This window comes from Bombina bombina, chromosome 1 (assembly GCF_027579735.1).
Source record: "Bombina bombina isolate aBomBom1 chromosome 1, aBomBom1.pri, whole genome shotgun sequence".
Taxonomy (NCBI): Eukaryota; Metazoa; Chordata; class Amphibia; order Anura; family Bombinatoridae; genus Bombina; species Bombina bombina.
In genome coordinates, this window is record NC_069499.1 from 239,321,532 (window position 1) to 239,343,326 (window position 21,795).

Here is a 21,795-nt window from a genome sequence, read left to right on the forward strand (position 1 = left end):
GAGTGCAATCACGATTTAGGTTTTTTGGATTAATGTGACTTCAGAGCTCTGGTTAACTGTTACACTCGACTAAATAGTTGCCCGATACACATCAAAAACATATGTAACAGTACAGTTACATTCATATTGACACTGTCTGATAGAAACTATTGCATAAAAATATTGCATTGCAAAGTTAAAAGAGTGCAAAAATATGAAAACACACATGACAGCTGTTATTTTTTTGTTCTTGTTCAAAATAAGGCTCCATTAAAGCCTAGGAGGAATACGATCCTATGCTCTCAAATTCGCATAGCCTTTTTTTCTGCACAAGGATGCGACAACGAGAGAGCAAAATTGTTACTTCCAACCTGTAATAAGTGCACAACTGGGTGCACAATAGTAAAAAATTGAGTGCAGATAACACGCTCGCAGGAGTGCAAAATTGTGCTCCACTCTTAGGGGCATATATATCAAGCTCCGTTGCTCCATAACTTGTCCGTCTGCTCGGGTTTGATTTACACCCCCTGCTAGCGGCCAATTTGCAGGGGGCGGCATTGCACCAGTAGTTCACAAGAACTGCTGAAGCAATGATAAATGCCGACAGCATATGTTGTCGGCATTTATTGATGTGTGGCGGACATGATACGCTACTTCATATTATGTCCGCTCGCACATTGATAAATATGTCCCTTAATCTTGCCCTTTATGTTTCCCCTACATAATTTTAATTTTGGTATCTAAAAATTCACTATTCCTTGATTTTACATATTTATTGACTTGAAGATACTTTGCATTGATTATACTTACATTGAAGTCATACCGTGGAAGTAATAATTTCTTTGACTCATCTTTTTATACTAGCTATGTCACTTTTAGCACCTTTAGGAATTATTTCAACATATATTAAAATATATTATATAAGATAATATATAATGAAACTGAATTTTACTATTTAACTTTTGAAAAGCTGCAAACTAAATATTTATTATGTAACAAAGGGCCATAATCCTCATTCTGAATTAGAAACTAAAATATATTCAAGGGAATCATTGTCAATATTTTTTTCTGAATCTCTTCTATCTCTATGCTGGCAGGTTTTTTTTTTATCATCCAATAAGACAACTCTGTTTAACAATATTGCTTTCACTTTAATAAAAACACATCATAATAAAAGGTCACTTCTCTTTTTGAATCATCTGGACTCCAGTCCAGTCTGGACTATTATAGTCAGGGATCAGGGTGGGGAGCAGACACCTATGCATGCAAATGCACTGAATTTGTCAAGTTTGTGCGAGTGAAGCTCTAGGGGTCGATTTATCAACACCCGTATGCATCTGTTTCCGCGCGAGCCTTTGGGCTCGCTGGAAACAGGAGTTAAGAAGCAGTGGTCTTATGACCGCTGCTCCTTAACTCATCTGCCACCTCTGAGGTGGCAGACAGCAATCAGCCCAATCGGATACGATCGGGATGATTGACACCCCCTGCTAGCGGCGAATGTGCCGGGGGTGGCATTGCACAAGCATTTCACTATAAATGCTTGTGCAATGATAAATGCTGGCAGCGTATGTTGTCAGCATTTATTGATGTGCGGCGGACATGATCTGCTACAGCGGATCATGTCCGCCCGCACATTAGTCAATCGCCCCCCTAGCGCAAACTGTTAGGGTTTTTAAAAAAAATGTGCACCAAATACAACATAAGTACATTAAAATAAAGTGTTACACCCATATATATATATTATAAGGGTTAAAAGGTATGGTATATGAAAAGGTGCTTTAACTTACTTCAGCTATAACGCTGTAGGTCTTACACAGTGTTGGGTTAGTGCGCAAACAATAAGTATTTTTTTAAAAGCGCGCTCTATTGAAAACTATATGGAGAAGAAGTTAAGGGGATCATAATATTCAAAGTCCTGAAGTTAGCATGCATCAGGTTTTACTCGTGTTCAAATGATTTACTTTCAACTTGTAATACAAGCGCTAACCTGCCCATGTTAAAAGTTTACTTTCAGCTGTGTTTACGAGCGAACAAAATAAATATTTAGCGCACCACTTGTAATCTGGCCCAATATGTGGTAGCAAGGTAAATTGTCTGTAATCACCATCCTTACAATAATAAATAGAAAAAGTAGTAATCTTGCTGTCTTAGCCCACCATCCATCAGTTGTACAATATATACTTTTATCATTTCACCTACACCCATTTATTCTGTTTGCCTATATCTTACAAAAGCATTAAAGCAATAAAACATGAAACCTAAAAAAATGTTTTCATGATTGAGAAAGAGAATACAATTTTAAAAAAAAATCCAAATTTTCTTCTATGATCTATTTTGCTTTATTATCTTGGTATCCTTTGTTGAAGAAAATCAATCATTACTGGGAGCTAGTTAACACATTGGCTGAGCCAATTACATGAGGCATATTTGTGCACCCACCAATCAGCAGCTTCTGAGCCTACCTAGGTGTGCTTTTCAACAAGGGATACCAAAAGAACAAAACAAATTAGATAAAATAAATAAATTGAAAGTTCTTTTTAAATTGCATGCTATATCTGAATCATGAAAGAAAAAAATTGAGTTTCATGTCCCTTTAAATGGGACACACAATATAAGTGTTTGTAGAAAAGGCAGGAGACCTTGTCTGCGTTTACACAGTAATACATTATAATAAATACTGAGTTAACCTTTTTTTTGTGGGGAAAAATAAATACTGCAAAGTCCAAATCAAATACTACACTGGTAATCAACTTTAGTATCTGCAAGTCGCTTCTACCTAATGTTCAATGCTTCTCCTCACCACCCCATATAATTTGGACTGAATCAATATGTATAGGCTGTGGACTCGCTCTCGTGTTCAGAAATCTCCCATTCAAAATGCTCAGTCTCTTGTAACGGGCAACGCATGTGAGTTACTTGTTGTTGAAAAAGAAATCCGGATCTGCACAATCGCTACTATTGCTTGCTGTTCTGCGTAAAGTGATGAGCGCTGTGTATGCGCAGTCATAATATTCATAAACAGGTAGCAAAAGAGCAGGGCACACACTTAAGGGATATGTAAATAGCTTTCAGTGACAAGCTTTGCATAAAGGTCCTCACAGAGGGATAGTACAGGAGTTAGCTTTCAATTCAAATTCTTGTGAAATATATTAAAAAGGTGAGGATTCATGACGGAAACATATCTTTTTAATATTAATGAAATAATCCTTTCCACCAACATTTTATTTTGCTATCTGCGCCTTTAAATATTGAAAACTTGGTTGTTAAAGGGACAGCTGCTGTTATCTTAGTGCCCTGGAGCAACATACTAAGGCTTCTATTTTCAGCCAAAAGTTCCTATGTGCACACATCTGAAGAGACAGCTGAAATTGGAGGGTTAAAGATTTTATTCGGCATCACAGGAGAAGCTTTCAAGAAGTGAAAAAAAGAAATGAAAACACATGCAGCAAGAAAATGAGATTAATAAACAAACAATGACATCTACTAAACAAAGGTAGGTAAACCTATTACTAAAATTATCATTCACTGTGCCTTTTGTGAGAACTTTTACTGTGAGCATGCATGCAAAGCATACTTAAAGGTACAGTCTAGTCAAAACTAGATAATAAAAAATGCACTTTTAAACAACTTTCCCATTTACTTTTATCATCAAATTTGCTTTGTTCAATTGGTATTCTCTGTTGAAAGCTAAACCTAGGTAGGCTCATATGCTAATTTCTAAACCATTGAACCGCCTCTTATCTCAGTGCATTTTGACCGGTTTTTACAGTTAGACACTGCTAGTTCATGTTTGTCATATAGATAGCATTGTGCTAACTCCTGTGTAGTTATTTATGAGTCAGTGCTGATTGGCTAAAATACAAGTCTGTCAAAAGAACTGAAATAAGGGGGCAGTCTACAGAGGCTTAGATACAAGGTAATCACAGAGGTAAAAAGTATATTAAGATAACTGAGATAAGGGGCAGTCTGCAGAGGCTTAGATACAAGGTAATCACAGAGGTAAAAAGTATATTAATATAACTGAGAGAAGAAGCAGTCTGCAGAGGCTTAGATACAGGGTAATCACAGAGGTAAAAAGTATATTAATATAACTGAGATAAAGGGCAGTCTGCAGAGGCTTAGATACAAGGTAATCACAGAGGTAAAAAGTATATTAATATAACTGAGATAAGGGGCAGTCTGCAGAGGCTTAGATACAAGGTAATCACAGAGGTAAAAAGTATATTAATATAACTGAGATAAGAAGCAGTCTGCAGAGGCTTAGATACAGGGTAATCACAGAGGTAAAAAGTATATTAATATAACTGAGATAAGGGGCAGTCTGCAGAGGCTTAGATACAAGGTAATCACAGAGGTAAACAGTATATTAATATAACTGAGATAAGAAGCAGTCTGCAGAGGCTTAGATACAGGGTAATCACAGAGATAAAAAGTATATTAATATAACTGAGATAAGGGGCAGTCTGCAGAGGCTTAGATACAAGGTAATCACAGAGGTAAAAAGTATATTAATATAACTGAGATAAGAAGCAGTCTGCAGAGGCTTAGATACAGGGTAATCACAGAGGTAAAAAGTATATTAATATAACTGAGATAAGGGGCAGTCTGCAGAGGCTTAGATACAAGGTAATCACAGAGGTAAACAGTATATTAATATAACTGAGATAAGAAGCAGTCTGCAGAGGCTTAGATACAGGGTAATCACAGAGATAAAAAGTATATTAATATAACTGAGATAAGGGGCAGTCTGCAGAGGCTTAGATACAAGGTAATCACAGAGGTAAAAAGTATATTAATATAACTGTGTTGATTGTGCAAAACTGAGGAATGGGTAATACAGGGATTATTTATCTTTTAAAACAATACAAATTCTGGAGTAGTTTGTCCCTTTAAGTACACAAAAAACAGTGTACATGTGAAGCATACTTAAGTACACTGCATGTGATCAGAGCTGGTATTGTATGGGAAATGACTCAGCATGTGTCATGTACACAACCTCTGGCTCTCTTTGCAGATACACTTTTTAAAATTAGAGTTTTTATGCTCCTATTAGGAAAGGTAAATTTAAACAGTGATATATTTTTTAGAGCATTTTTGCTAATGCATGTGTATTGGAAAAATGATTCTATTCAAAATAGAAATGCAATGATGCACATTTTGCTGGAATGTCCCTTTAAGATGGCTAACTTGTATTTTAACCCCTTAAGGACCAGCGACGTACCCTGTATGTCACTGGCCTTTTTTTGGGACTTGATTGTTTTATAGCGCGGTCTTGCCACCAGCGTTGAGACTGCTCTATTCCACAAAGCCTGCTGGAGGGAGTGCATTAATAGCGTGTTCTTGCTAGACTTGTGCTATTATGTCCTAAAAAAAAACCTTAACGACCAGTGACATACAGTGTACATTGTGGTCATTAAGGGGTTAAATTCTGACTCTAAAGCTAAATAATACATAGTTTTATAGTGAAGCATTGTATATTTGTTGTGTTCTGGAATAAATTAAATTAAAGTTCATTTGTCACCCATACTACTAGCTACAGTTTACATTAGGCTGTGTTTAGTATATAATATTGTGTGCAGTGTGGTCTTACCACCACAGAGGGCGCTGCGGCATTTGACTGCACTCACTGTCTCACTGTAAGATCAACCATTAGATTATATATATATATAGATATAAATAAAAAGAGTTATCTCACTAGCTGCACACACACATGTTGTGTATGATTTGTTTAGCAGCATTAGTAAGCCACCTGCTACTGCATTACACAGAACATACAAACACAACTAGATTTAAATGTTAAAGGGATAATCCAAATACAATTGAAATGTGCATCTTTGTTTTTCTGTTTGAAAATGAGCATTTTTGCAATTAGAAAACTTTTTTTTAGTAAAATCTATCACTGTTTTATTCTTTTATATGAGAGATGTTACTGTTAAGTGTATGAAATATACAGACATTAGCAAACAAACTGGATCTGCTTGTGACTTTCTGATATATAGCAGTACTAGAAGGGTGCAAGCTGTATTTTATGAATTGCTTTGATGCTGTTCAGAAGCCTGGCAGGGGTTAATATTTTGTGTTGTTTTTGGTGTGGGTTACAGTATTTGTGCAGTTTAAAACAACTATGTCCTGCTATGTAGATGCTGAAGGGTTAATAATGTGACCCTTGCTTGTTTAATTTGGCCCTACATTAAAAAGTATTATTCATATGCAAGTGAGTGTTTTATTTAACATGCATTACAAAATACAGTAAATATTTTAAGGTAATTAGTGATTTTAATCTCATTTTCTTGCTGCAAATGTTTTAATTTACTTTTTGAAATGATTCTACTGTAATCAAAATCTTTAATGTAAATTAAAAGACTTGCAGCAAGAAACTGAGATTAAATCCCTATTCCCTAAAAAATAATCCTTGTTAACAGTCCCTTTAATATCAGTTGCCAATTATTTTGATCTAGGGCAGTGGTTTTCAAACCTGTCCCCAGGCCTCCCCAACAGGCCAGATTTTCTGGATTACCTTGGATGAGAGCAGGTAAATAACCATCAACCAGATTACGAGTTTTGCGTTATGAGCGGCTCGCTACTAACTTGCAAGTTATTTCCACCGCTCACCTTTAATAGCGCTGCTATTACAGGTTTGCAAAAACCCGGCCGTTAGCAGGCAATATGGCAGCGTTGAGCTCCATACTGCACACACATACCAGCGCTGGTTTTATGTGCTCGTGCACGATTTCCCCAGAGACATCAATGGGGAGAGCCGGCTTAAAAAAAAGCCTAACACCTGCAATTACTCCGTAACGCAGCCCCATTGATTCCTATGGGGAAAGAAAATCTATGTTTACTCCTAACACCCTAACATAAACCCAGAGTCTAAACACCCCTAATCTTTTGCCCCCGACACCTACATTACAATTTTTAACCCCTAATCTGCCGCTCCCAATGTTGCTGCCACCTACCTACACTTATTAACCCCTAATCTGCTGCCCCCAATGTCACCGCCACCTACATAAATTTAATAACCCCTAATCTGCCGCCCCCAACGTCGCCGCCACCTACATAAATGTATTAACCCCTAATCTGCCACCCCCAACGTCACCGCCACTATACTAAAGTTATTAACCCCTAAACCTCTGGCCTCCCACATCACTAATACTAAATAAATATATTAACGCCTAAACCTTTCATATAATTAAAATAAATCTAAATAAAAATTACTATCATTAACTAAATAATTCCTATTTAAAACTAAATACTTACCTATAAAATAAACCCTAAGCTTGCTGCAATATAACTAATAGTTACATTGTAGCTAGCTTAGGTTTTATTTTTATTTAACAGCTAAGTTTGTATTTATTTTAACTAGGTAGACTAGTTAGTAAATAGTTATTAACTATTTACTAACTATCTAGTTAAAATAAATAAAAAATAAATTTACCTGTAAAATAAAACTTAATCTGCCTCACACTAACACCTAACATTACACTAAAATTAAATAAATTACATTAATTAAATACAATTAACTAAATTACAAAAAAATAAACACTAAATTACACAAAATAAAAAAATAAATGATCAAATATTTAAACTAATTACACCTAATCTAATAGCCCTATCAAAATAAAAAAGCCCCCCTCCCAAATAAAAAACCTCTAGCCTAAACTAAACTGCCAATAGCCCTTAAAAGGGCCTTTTGCGGGACATTGCCCAAATAAATCAGCTCTTTTGCCTGTAATAAAAAAATAAAATACAAACAACTTCTATGGAAATCCCATTGAAAAATGACTTTTTGAAAGGTGTTGTAGTTACGTTGTGTGAAGGCCAAAAAAGTGTGCGGTACAGCTGTACTTACAAGACTCGTAATAGCAGCGATAGTGAAAAAGCAGCGTTATACTCATAAAGCAAAACTCGCAATCTAGCCGAAAGTCTAATAAAAAATTATTTAAAAAAAATATTGCACAAAAAACCTTTTAAGGGTTCAAAAGATATGAGATCTCGGGTGCTAGAAAAAAAAGGCAGGCAAATGGCTTTGACATTGAGACACATACATTGCTAAAGATGTTTTTGTATGTATGTATGTATGTATGTATGTATGTATATATATATATATATATATATATATATATATATATATATATATATATATATATATATATATATATATATATATAAAAATATGTATATAAAAATATGTATACATATATATTATTGTATTTATATGTGTATATATGTATTTACAGTCATATATACACATATAAAAACATTAAAGTGACAGGCCTCAAATTTCCTGCAAGGCTATTGGCTAAGAGGTGGAAACGTCACCTCAGTCAAATACCGTTCTGCCGTAGGTTGCCTTAGCAGCTCAGTGCGGCAAACGCTGCAAACAAAAAAAGGAGCTTTCAGCATGAAGTATTTTATACGTCATGAATGAAAGTCCCCTTTATTTGTTCCAATTGTAAATCCTAGCATTTCACAAACGCTAGGATTTACCATCACTTTAATATATATGTACACACATATAGACATATATGCTTTAAAGGGGCATAACACACATTGAGATCACAATATAAAATGTTTAGTTATGCAACTTTGCAATATACTTTTTATTTTGCACCATTTACTATAATTTAAAGGGGCATGAAACCCAAGGTTTTTCTGTCTTTCATGATTCAGTATAGAGCATGAGATTTTAACCCTTCAGTGCTAAGCACTTTCCCACCTTGGTGCTAAGCTTTTTTAGTTTTTTTTTTTTTTTTTGTTTTATATTTTTTAAAATATATATTTATTTTTTTCCTTTTTTTTTCAGATCCCCAAGACTTACACTGTTGGAAAGGTTAGACGATAACATTTCCAACAGTGGGTCTTGGGGGTCTGTAGCTGCTTAAATGCCTGAGATACAGGCTTCTAAGCAGCATGCCCCCTGCTTCGATATTTAACATTGTTAATGTTAAATAAAGTTGCACGGTGACGTCATCAAGTCATTGTGTGTGACATCACCATGCATAACGTGAAGCCCCGGTGATGCCTGTCACTATGCAGGCCCAATCGCCGGGGTAGGAGCGGGTGGGAGCCCCCAGATCTCCCTCAAGGTGGGAGAGTGCTAGCGACGGCTCTGAGCCGTTGTTAGCACCAGAGTGGGAAACCTTTGACAGCTCAGAGCCGTTGTTAGCACTCAAGGGGTTAAACGATTTCTCTTTTTCATGACACGATGAGTCCACGGATCATCTTAAAGTGAAGGTAAAGTTTTTTTAACCAGCAATCGTTTTTATGTTCCTGTTAATACCCCAAATGCAGTCGCTAGGTTATTTTTTAATAAAAAATGATCTATGTTGTTCTATTTATAATTGTATTTTTCCTACCGTTCCTTGAATAATCTCCTCCCACGCTCCATTTCCTGGTTTATGACACTCTGTTTCGTATACTCGTGCACATCGAGCACGGATTAACAGTGATCTTTGCGCAGGCGTTGATCCGGTCTGTTTAGCTCTACTGCGCATGCGAAAAAACTTGGCAACATAGTATTGAATGAATTGCGCGATTCATTCAATACTATATCTGACAACAAAGAGAATTTTGCAATCGCGCATGCGCGAAACGAGGACGCGCTCGCTTGCAAATTGAGGAGGAGAAATTGTCACGCATGCGCATGTAAACCGCAATGTTTATGACGAAATTTGACGGCCGCCTAACGGCCAGAAAATCAATTGGATCTCTCAAGCACATGATAGTAATTTAGAAAAAAAATAAAAATTACGGGTTGTTTTTCGGAAAGCCGATTAGATGAGAAAAAGATTAGATATCACAGGTAATTTATGTTTTATAAAAAAATGATGAATGAAAGTTACATTTATTTGCCATCATATCTCTAATTATTTATAATAAGGCGTTTGACTTTACCTTCACTTTAATTACTAATAGGATATTCACCTCCTGGTCAGCAGGAGGCGGCAAAGAGCTCCACAGCAAAGCTGTTAAAAAGCTCCTCCCTTCCCTCCCACTCCAGTCATTCTCTTTGCCTACGTTAGTGCTAGGAAGTGGTAATGTGAGTTGTTAGATAAAATTCTTCAATCAAGAGTTTATTATTTTTAAAGTAGTGCAAGATTGTGCTACTTTGTCCTAGAGTGTAGCCGTAGTCCATATCAGTCTCTTCAGTAGAGCAGTGGTGGCTTTAGAGCAATGGGAACTTGTGGGACATAATTATCACTGCGCCTCCCATGTAATTTACTCAGACTTTTATTTCTCCACAGGTTGATGTGAGGGATAGGACCTCTCAACCTGTGAGCTGCCTTGCTGTCAGGCAGATACGAGGTAAGTGCTGCTTTTTTATTCTGGGGCCAAGGAAACAAAGCATCTCAGAGATAAAGGTGTGAACATTTATTGGAAAAATGAACATATAAGGCTCATACAGAAAGGGGCGCTTTATGTTTGGGGACTACAGACTCTCCTAGACTGGAGAGGATTTTAGACAGCCATATCTGCAGGCACTGGGGCTGGGAGTAAAGCTTTTTTATTTGCTCTGGTGGTTTGTATCTCCCGACGGCTTTACTTAGCAAACAGGCCGATCGGGAGATGAGGTGCATATAGTAACGCCCACGATGGGCTTCAGTTCAGTAGCGTGTCACTAGAAATGCATGGTTTCCAGTAAAGCAGGCGTTTCTAGCATTATCCGTTGGCACTATTCTTATTGCTGAGGTCCGGATCGTTCCTGCACCACAAGAAAAGGGACATTGACTCCTGTTTAGCAGTCAGATAGGCACCTCAGCAGGGTTACTGAGGTGTAAAGGTGTCTGTAGTGTTCAAATTGTGATATTTTCATAATTGACATAGTTGGGTAAAAAAGTTACCTGTTTAAATTTAAAGACACAGTAACATATTTTCATTACAAAATTTTTAATTCATTTTTGAGGTTTTTTATTTATTAATTTACTCATTGTGAACAGTATGGACCAAGGAGACTTGCAAGATGTCACTTGCTCCTTGTGTTTTGATGCAAATGTGGAACCACCAATCCCTTTCTGTCCCTCATGTATTGAGAGGACTTTAAATTATAGGGAAAATATTTTTTCTGAGCAAAATTTTTCTAAAGCCGATACTGTCCAAGAGTCTTATGACGAGGTTCAAAATATGCCGCAGCTTTCTCCCCAAGCGTCCCAAATGTTACCTCCCTCACAAGCAGCGCCCTGCACTTCTGCTCTAGCTCCCGCTGGAGTTACCTTAAAAGACATAGCTTCTCTCATGATGCGTTGTCTGCTTTTCCAATGTGGCAGGGAAAGCGTAAAAAGGAAAATCAGACATTTAGTAAGCGAGGTTTCTGATGCAATTGTTGCAATTTCGGAGGTGCCCTCCCAGAATACCGAAGAGGAGGATACCGCTGTAGCATCTGAAGGAGAAATTTCAGATTCAGAAAGTGTAATTCCTCTGGCTGATTCTGAGGTTGTATCTTTTAGGTTTAAGCTAGAACACCTCCGTCTGTTACTTAGGGAGGTTTTAGTTACTTTGGATGACAGTGACTCCACGGTAGTGGTTGTTCCTAAGAAGTCTAGTAAGCTGAACAAATATTTCGAGGTTGCTTCCTTGACAGACGTGTTTCCGCTCCCTGACCGAGCTTATGAAATAATTGCTAAGGAATGGGAGAGACCGGCCATACCTTTTTCTCCCTCTCCTATTTTTAAGAAGATGTTTCCCATAGCCGACTCTAACAAAGAGGCTTGGCAAACAGTGCCTAAGGTGGAAGGGGCCATTTCTACCTTAGCTAAGAGAACTACTATTCCCATAGAGGATAGTTGTACCTTCAAAGATCCTATGGACAAAAAGTTAGAGGGTTTACTCATACTGTACACCAGGGCCTGCAATGACAACCAGCTGTGTGTATTGCTACCGTCACTAGTGCGGCAGTGTATTGGTTTGATGCACTGTCTGAGGCTCTCAGGACAGAAACTTCTTTGGATGAGATCACAGATAGAATAAAGGCTCTTAAATGCCAAGCTCCCGAGATACGGGTCGAGGTCCAGGGACCCCCAGGCGGAGCTGATAGATGCTCTGGTGGTCCCTTGGACCTTCAGTCTAGCATACCTATTTCCTCCGTTTGCTCTTCTTCCTCGGGTCATTGCTCTAATCAAACAGGAGAGGGCATCTGTGATCCTCATAGCTCCAGCTTGGCCTCGCAGGATTTGGTATGCAGATCTGGTGGAGTAGGCATCGCTGCCACCTTGGAGACTTCTGTTGAGGAAGGACCTTCTAATTCAGGGGCCCTTTCTTCACCCAAATCTAGTTTCTCTGAAGCTCACTGCTTGGAGATTGAACGCTAAATTTTATCCAAGCGGGGGTTTTACGAGACCATGATTCAGACTCGTAAGCCTGTAACTAGAAAGGTTTACCATAAGATTTGGCGTAAATATCTCTATTGGTGTGAATCCAAGGGCTACTCATGGTTGGTTTTTCCTTTCTATCCTTAACTTCGGTTGAATGATTGGAGTGGGAGGGAAAGGAGGAGCTATTTAACAGCTCTGCTGTGGTGCTCTTTGCCGCCTCCTGCTGACCAGGAGGTGAATATCCCATTAGTAATTAAGATGATCCGTGGACTCATTGTGTCAAAAAAGAAATACATTTATCAGGTAAGCATAAATTTTCTTTACAATTTACTTCTATTATCTAATTTGTTTTGTTCTCTTGGTATTCTTTATAGAAAAGGATACCTAAGTATGTTCAGTAGCTGCTGATTGGTGGCTGCACATGTATACTTCACGTTATTTGCTCACCCAATGAATTTAATAGCTCCCAGTAGTGCATTGCTGCTTCTTCAAAAAAGGATATCAAGAGAATTAAGCAAATTAAATAATAGATGTAAAGTGGAAAGTTGTTTAAAATTGTATGCTCTGTTTCAGGGTTCTTCAAACTTTTCCCCCCAAGACCCAGTGCCATGATACCACATACCTTTAGGACCCAATTTTTATACTTGGTCTTGAAATAATTTTGTAAGAAATAAATAACATGATAGCTGCCATTTTTGGCAAAGAAACTAAAGTATGTGCATGCTTTATTCCTGATTATAGTCAAATATGAAAGCGTTGTAAAACGTAATAACACACACACTCTCATACAACACACACACCACACACTCTCGTACAACACACATTTCCATGTAACACACATACCACACACTCTCACACAACACACACACTTTCATATAACACACATACCACACACACTCTCATACAACACACACACTTTCATATAACACACACTCACCCCATACACTCTTACAACACACACATACACACACACTTTCATAACACGCATACCACACACAAACTCTCATACAACACACACACCACACACTCTCATACAACACACATTTTCATGTAACACACATACCACACACACTTTCATACAACACACACACTTTCATATAACACACATACCACATACACTATCATAAAACACACACACACTTTCATATAATGCACACTCACCCCATACACTCTTACAACACACACACTTTCATAACACACGCATACCACACACACTCATACAGCACACATACCACACACTCTCTCATATAACACACACACTAATACAACACACACACACTCTCATACACAACACATGCACAGCACACACACAATCTCATACAATACACCACACACACTCCTACAACACACACACACAAGTCGGGACCCAGTACACATGGTGTTGTGACCCAGTAATGGGTCCCGACCCATGGTTTGAAGAATCCTGCTCTATTTTAATTATGAAAGAAAAATGATGGGTTTCATGTCCCTTTAAAGGGACAATCTATTCGAAATTAAACTTTCATGATTCAGATAGGGCATGCAATTTTAAACAACTTTCCAATTTACTTCTATTATCTAATTTGCTTAATTCTTTAGATAGCCTTTGTTGAAGAAATAGCAATGCACATGTGTGAGCTAATCACACAAGGCCTCTATGTGCAGCAACCAATCAGCAGCTACTGAGCATATCTAGATATGCTTTTCAGCAAGTGATATCAAGAAAATGAAGCAAATTAGGTAAAATAAGTAAATTCGAAAGTGGTTTAAAATGACATGCTCTTTCTAAATAACGAAAGAAAAAAACATTGGGTTTCATGTCCCTTTAACTCTGAATAATATGGGCTTTTACTATGCTGAAAATTGGTAATGCAGGCTTCAGACCTCAAATGATTAACAATAGTCTGTATATCTTTCTAATTGGCTTTAGCATGGACTTTGTGCTAACAAAACAAGGAAAGGCATACTGACAGTATGATGTGACTTTGTGATAACATACATAAAACGAGGAAAAGCCTACTGACAGTAGGATGTGACTAGAGTGACTGTCACATGAAGTACATCAGGATTAGCTCCTCCAAATAAGGAAAATGGTGGTGAAATTTGGCCACTGGAAAACTTTTGCATAGACCATTACATTACAGGCAAAGCGGGCAAAATAATGAAAGTATAATGCAAAGTTATAGGAAAAAGAGAAGATGCAGGCACTACTGTGGATAACTTAAAAACAATGAGTCTTTATTTGAAAAGCCATTAAAAAATTGAACAGCTACAACCGCTGTAAAGACATGAGAAAAAGGTACAAAAATCGACAAAGGCAAGGCTGGGAAGAAAAATAGACATAGAAAATTGTCTGACTAGTTTCGAGTACGGACTGTACTCTTATTCATAGACATGCAGAGAGGAGGCTAGACTCGCCTTTTAAAGGGAAAACTAGTGTCTGAAAATTCAGCTGATGTCCGTTACTATTGATTGGGACATAAACTACTGTTAATCCCTCAAAGACAAGTCACGCCTAGTCTCTGTTGGAAAGGTTAAAAACAAAGAACGAAATTCTCAGATTATTGTTATTATAAACAGTGTTACACTCAATATCAGTTAGTGTTTTAATGGGAGAGACATGAAACAGAGACTGTTGGCGATCTTTGTACAATGTCATAAGTGGCATTAGAAAAATATTGTTCTATTCATGTATAATACAAAGTTTATAGGAGCTGAACCATAGTTACATATACCTTGTAACCTTATCTGTTACAATTGGGCAAAATTACTGTTATGCAAGATAGAGAACAATATTAAGTAATTGTCCTATTATAGTTTTTCAAATTATAAGTAAATGTAAAACATAAACTTAGAGATATGCTAAACTAATGGTGGCATGAATATTGAATACACAGTGTCTAATAACCAATGTTAAATAATAATCCTGTTATGGATTTTAGGGTTATAAATTAATATAAAACATGGACTTAAAGATATGCTAAACTGGTGATGACATATATGTTAAATGTACAATTCATATAGACCCTAGAAAGTAATAAACCAATTCTAAATACAAGATTATATATTTTGGGGTATGAAAAGAAAAGAATGACACTAGGTAAAGCGTTAGATACTAGGAAAATACAAAGGCAATACATAGTGTATTTTATTTATTGCTTTAATTATCAATGAAAAAGTTAATATCGCATTCACGATTCATTCCTTTAGGAAAGCGTGTTTGCAATTTTAGCATCCAGAAGAGTTCTTTTCTTTCTAGGGACTTAAATTTGTTACCCCCTCTGATAGATAGATTTACAATGTCAATTATTTTAATAGTGATATTAGCCTCATTAGAAAAGTGTAAGCTATTAAAATGGTTCGCTACAGCAGAGTCTTTGTTATAATTTTTGATATCTCTGGCGTGTTCGTTATAACGCTTTCTCACTTCTCTAGAAGTTTGACCTGTATATTGTAATTTACAGATATTGCATGTAAGGAGATATACCACAAAAGTGGTGCTGCAATTGGCATAAAAATCTATACTGTATTCTGTCCCTGTATTAGTGCTAATAAATGTGTTCCCTTCCTGAATATGTGAACACATATTACAGTTTCGACTACCACATTTGTAATTTCCTTTTTGTGTAAGCCAGTTGTGTTTCTTTCTTTTATTTCTAGTGACTAGGCTAGGTGATATGGCCTGTCCTAGGGTTTTTGATCTTTTGGGAACATATTTGATATTGTTGATAAAGGGTCTGAGGATATCATCTCCTGAAAGTATATGTGCATGTTTTTGCATAATTTTTACAATATCATTGTACTGTTTGGAATATGCTGTGGTGAAAACAATTGCTTCTTTAAAGTTAGATTCTCTCTTTTTTGCCTTATTCTTATGCATGTTAGTATCTGTGTTATATTTTCTGATTTCCTTCCTACATTTTTCAAGACTATTGACATTGTATCCTCTACTAGTAAGTCTATTCTTCAACTCAAGTGATTGTGTGTCATAGATATCGTCTGATTTAGTATTTCTTCGTAACCTAATGAATTGACTACGTGGAATGGACTTTATCAAATGTGTAGGATGTTGTGACGTTGCATAGAGTATCGTGTTACCTGCAGCCTCCTTGCGATAGGTACTGGTGACAATACAGTTTTCAACTATCTCCAATGTTAGATCTAAATAATTTACTCTTTGTGTGTTGTATATTCCTGTAAATCGTAAATTGAATGGATTAGTGTTGATGTATTCTATAAAGTTATTAAATTCTATATCATTTAGAGGTTTTTTGACAATGAGCAACAAATCGTCAATATAGCGAGTATATATTAAGATATTCTCAAGCCATGGATTTTGAGTGTTGTAGATATGTGATAACTCCCACCAGGAGACAAATAAGTTTGCAAAGGCGGGGGCAAACTTTGCCCCCATGGTGGTACCACATACTTGATTATAAAAACAGCCATCAAACCAGAAATAATTGTGTGATAATAGGAATTTTAACATATCTCCTATGTATTGCTTAGTGTAAATATTTAATTCCATCTCTCTTTGGAGAAAAAATTCCACTGCTTGTACCCCCAAATTTTGGGGGATACTGGTATACAGTGAGCATACATCAATTACCACCCATGTGTAATTCTCTTTCCAAGAGACAGTGTCCATGATTTCAATTAGCTTTGCACTGTCTCTTAGATAGGAAAGTTGTTTTTTTGCAATCGGTTGTAGTATTTCATCTAACCATGCCCCCAAAGGCTCAAATAAGGACCCCACCCCTGAAACAATGGGTCTCCCTGGGGGGGAGATGGGGTCCTTATGAATCTTGGGGACATGGTAGAAAATAGGAGTAAGGGGATGTTCGGGAATTAGATTTTTTATGTCTTTCTCTTTGAAGACATCCAATGTTACCCCTTCCATAATTAATGACTGTAATTTCTTTTTATATACAAAAATGGGGTTGCCTGGGAGTAATCTATATGTGTTAGTATCACTGAGTTGATTAATAGTTTCATCAAAGTAATCCTTTTTATTCTGTATAACAATACTGCCGCCCTTATCAGCACTTCTAATGACAATCTCTTTGTTACCTTGAAGAGATTTTATCGCTTGTCGTTCTCTAAAGGATAGATTATGGGCGGCAGTATTGGTATTACTTTTTTTCTCTAACTCAAACAGATCTTCCTGAATTAGTTTTTGGTATCTCTAACTCAAACAGATCTTCCTGAATTAGTTTTTGGTAATAATGCAAAGTTGTTTTATTATTTATAATTAAATAATTCATGTTATAATCACAAAGTGTATCATGCCCATGTAACGGGACAGACTATTGCTGAACAGACTTTATCTAATTATTTTGCATATCTAACTTTATACTCATTTATTTGATGTTGTTTTCTATTACAGAAACATGTCAAAGGGTCTATAAAGACATTACTGACCATGAAATGAGAAGATGCATAGGGGATTGCCAATCCCACACAAGAATTGTTTGTGGTCACAGGTAAGCAGTTATGTTTTTTCTTGTTTAAATCACCCCACTGAGTCATTTCTTTTATAATTGTTTTTTTTTTTTTATACAACATGCTTATATGGATGTGATACAGCAGGGGAGTGTTTGTTTCTGTTTATACAACATGCTTATATGGATGTGATACAGCAGGGGAGTGTTTGTTTCTGTTTATACAACATGCTTATATGGATGTGATACAGCAGGGGAGTGTTTGTTTCTGTTTATACAACATGCTTATATGGATGTGATACAGCAGGGGAGTGTTTGTTTCTGTCTATACAACATGCTTATATGGATGTGATACAGCAGGGGAGTGTTTGTTTCTGTTTATACAACATGCTTATATGGAAGTGATACAGCAGGGGAGTGTTTTATTTCTGTTTATACAACATGCTTATATGGAAGTGATACAGCAGGGGAGTGTTTTATTTCTGTTTATACAACATGCTTATATGGATGTGATACAGCAGGGGAGTGTTTTATTTCTGTTTATACAACATGCTTATATGGATGTGATACAGCAGGGGAGTGTTTTATTTCTGTTTATACAACATGCTTATATGGATGTGATACAGCAGGGGAGTGTTTTACTCACTTCCCTGATCCTCCCATGATCATAAATAGAGCAGCCATGTTGGAGTTTTCTCTGTGCTTGGATTGAGCTGACCCTTTGAAAGGAATGTTCTATTTTGATAGGGGTGCTTCTTTGTGACAGGATTTTTATTGCACTATCAACTAATATCAATTAAAATGTTAATGAATTATAAATCTTGTCTAAAAAGAAACATTCTTCAAACAAAGGAATGCTCCTATCACAGGAACAATAAATGAAACTCCCTTTACAATTTTCAGTGCTTCAGCAACATGCAACTTAAGATAAAACAATATAAATTTCTTTAAAACAGCATATTAGTAAAAAAAATGCATGATCTAATTTGTTTTAATTCATTTTAAGACCATCAACCCTGCACTAACCCACAAAGGGATTAAACACACAGTAGAAGTACCGCTTGGAACCACAGAGCACTGCTGATCCTGAGCGGAAGTGCTGCTGATCCAATCATGAGTGCTAGTCATTCAACTAGTATTTCTGATTAGATAAGCAGCAGTTGGCAGTTTTTGCTCTGGACCAGCAGTGCTCTGCAGGTACCAATCAGTACTTCCATTGTGTGTTTAAAGCCTTTGTGTGGGTTAATCTCACAGTAGTGCAGGGTCAATAGTCTTAAATTTACATTAAAGGTAAATTTACATTACAGGAAAAGGGGACAAAATAAATAATGAAAGTATGTATGTATATATATATATATATATATATATATATATATATATATATATATATATATATATATATATATATATATATATATATATATATATATATATATACTTTCATTATTTATTTTGTCCCCTTTTACTGTAATTCTATTCTGAAGTTGTGAGCTTTTCAGCTCCTGTTAGAAATGGAAGTGCAGAACACTGTTATATTCCACACAGCCATTGGCTGCACACTCTAGTGATAAATGTATAACTGTCCCTAATTGGCCACAGAAGATAATGTAACCTAAGTAAGAGCCCATTGTTTTATAGACACTAAAACTTTACACTTAGTTTGTTAATGTTTAAACACCAAATATAACTTTAAAAAATACATCTACATGTTATTCACAGACTAACCTTTTCTTTCAATGCTTCATTCTATCTAGCATTTATTTAGGGCTAGATTATAAGTGGAGCGCTAATTTATTGCGCGCCCGCAAGTGGACAAATGTGCCCTTTTGCAGGCACGCAATAAATAACCAGCCATTAGAAGTGTCTGGTTATTGCTACTATATGCTTGTGGTAGCAACTAGCGCTTATAAAATTAACCAGAGATCAGATCTCTGGTCAATTTTATAAATATGCCCCAAATGCCCCCAAAATACAGTGTAGTGTATTTTATAAAAAAAATAAAAATTTTATTATTTTTATGTTTTAATAAAATATTTGCACTAGGTAGTATTTTGGGGGTAAAGTTGGTCGGAGTTGGGTGTTATATTTGCTGCATCGCTGAGCTACTTACCCCCTTCACTGCACTTAGATTCTGAGCTTGCGTAATTTTACACTCGAGTTGTAATACCAGCTAATATTAGCGGGTGCTGGTATTACTCAATGGAGCACTAATATTGCTTGCACGCAAGCAATATTTAGCACTTCACTTGTAATCTGGCTCTTAGTGTTTAATGTCCCTTTAAATAAGCAAGAAAAAGTATTTTTCCAGCCACCAGTTAAACTTTAAAAAGACCTTTTTAAAGTTTAACTGGTGGCTGGAAAAATACTTTTTCTTGGATATATATTGGGGTCTGGCTAACCCTTTTCCCGTGCCCCAAAAAAGGAAAATAGGTGCTGTCTTTCACTATCATATTCACAAGCCTTTAAATAAGCAAGCAGTGCAGCGCCTCACACAGCATGGGAGTATCACAGAAGTAAATAGAATACTGTCTTACTAAATGCTACTCTGTTATATCATTTTCCTTTGGGAAGGGAAGTGGGGATAGGAAGATTTAGAATATGACACATCTAGATAGCATATTACTTAATATTTTGTAAAAGGAAAAAAACACAATTGAAAAGGAAATAAACTGCACATGACTTTCCCTCTTTTATCTCCAAAAGTCTAGGAACACAACCAAAAATTTAAATTGCAACATAGGGTATCAAATAGTGCACATTGATTTCTAGAGAAGTAAAATATAAATATCTTAAGGAAAAAAAGTCTCAATATAGTAACCCTTTAACGACTGAGATGTACCATGTATGTTGCCGCTCATTAAGGGTTATATTTTTTTAAATAGCACGTGTCCCGCCACAAGTGGCGGTACTGCGCTATTATACCCTCCCTTCTTGTCATCGTAAATAGTGTGGCCTCAACACTGGCGGCGAGACCGCATTTAATAGCACTTCCCTATTCAAAGCCGAGTGATGTACAGGGTACGTTGCTAGTCTTTAAGGGGTTAAAGTATAGGTTCTAAGCATCCCATTGGCAGGTAGTGATCTGTTTGATTAGGAAGGAACGTGGCCAAATATGTTAATATCTAGATGGAAATTGCATTGACATGAGAATTTATGGAAGTTAAAAATACAATTCTTTTTTAGTATTCATCACAACCTTGAAGTTGAAATAAAGGCATGTTATTTTTTTGTCAGATTTACTTTTTTAGTTCTACAAATTAAAGTTCTGCTGTAGACTAAGCAATTAGCACAGAATGCCCATGTTTATGTAATATTTGTTTTTATTTTTACAGGCCGGTGCCAAATTCAAGATCATAGAACAGATACAGATGGACATCATATTATATTTTTGTTTTTCTGTCAACATTATTGTGCATCTGCATTATACCTGTACCCTAGGCCTATACTATAAGTTATTCTCTGGTTTATTACAATGTCATATTTAAAATGTTTTAATACCTGGAAAATTTGAAGCCTAATAAAACTTTAAATTATTTTTGTAAGAGTCAATGCTGTTGTTTTTATGGAGTCATTTCTAAAGGATTTTTTGGTGAATATTTTTATCTTCATACAGTATTGAGGTTAACAGATCATATTTACCAGACACGCAAATGCTAATTTTATTAAAATCAGTAAAATATAAAAAATAAATATGATTTAACTAGTTTAACTTCTGGTAACAATTGCAGTTAGTTATATACAATAATTATTTTTTATATCTGCACAGATATGGAGAGATCTATAAAACAAATATTCATAAAGAAAATTATCAATTAAAATGACGGCCAAAAAAGACTGAAAGGGAGGTAAAAACATGAAACATAATAACGATGGGCAGAACTGAAGACTGATTTATAAGTGGAATGCCTTAAAGGGGTGTGCTGTAAAAAGGGGCCATACTGTACCTGAGATAATGATATTAGTGTTATAATATAACTCTAATATAAGAATACATCAATTATTCAACTTAAAGGGATACTAAACCCATTGTTTTGCTTTTATGATTCAGATAGAGCATGCTATTTTCTAATGTACTCCTATTATCATTT

At 36.1% G+C, this 21,795-nt stretch overlaps 1 long non-coding RNA gene across 1 annotated transcript; it reads left to right on the forward strand.

Moving 5' to 3' along the window:
- Nucleotides 1–6,443: 6,443 nt before the first annotated feature.
- LOC128636990 (uncharacterized) lies at nucleotides 6,444–21,242 on the forward strand. The gene is made up of 3 exons (XR_008398885.1): nucleotides 6,444–6,511; nucleotides 17,653–17,749; nucleotides 21,040–21,242. It is a non-coding gene; the product is annotated as an uncharacterized LOC128636990 (long non-coding RNA).
- Nucleotides 21,243–21,795: the final 553 nt, after the last annotated feature.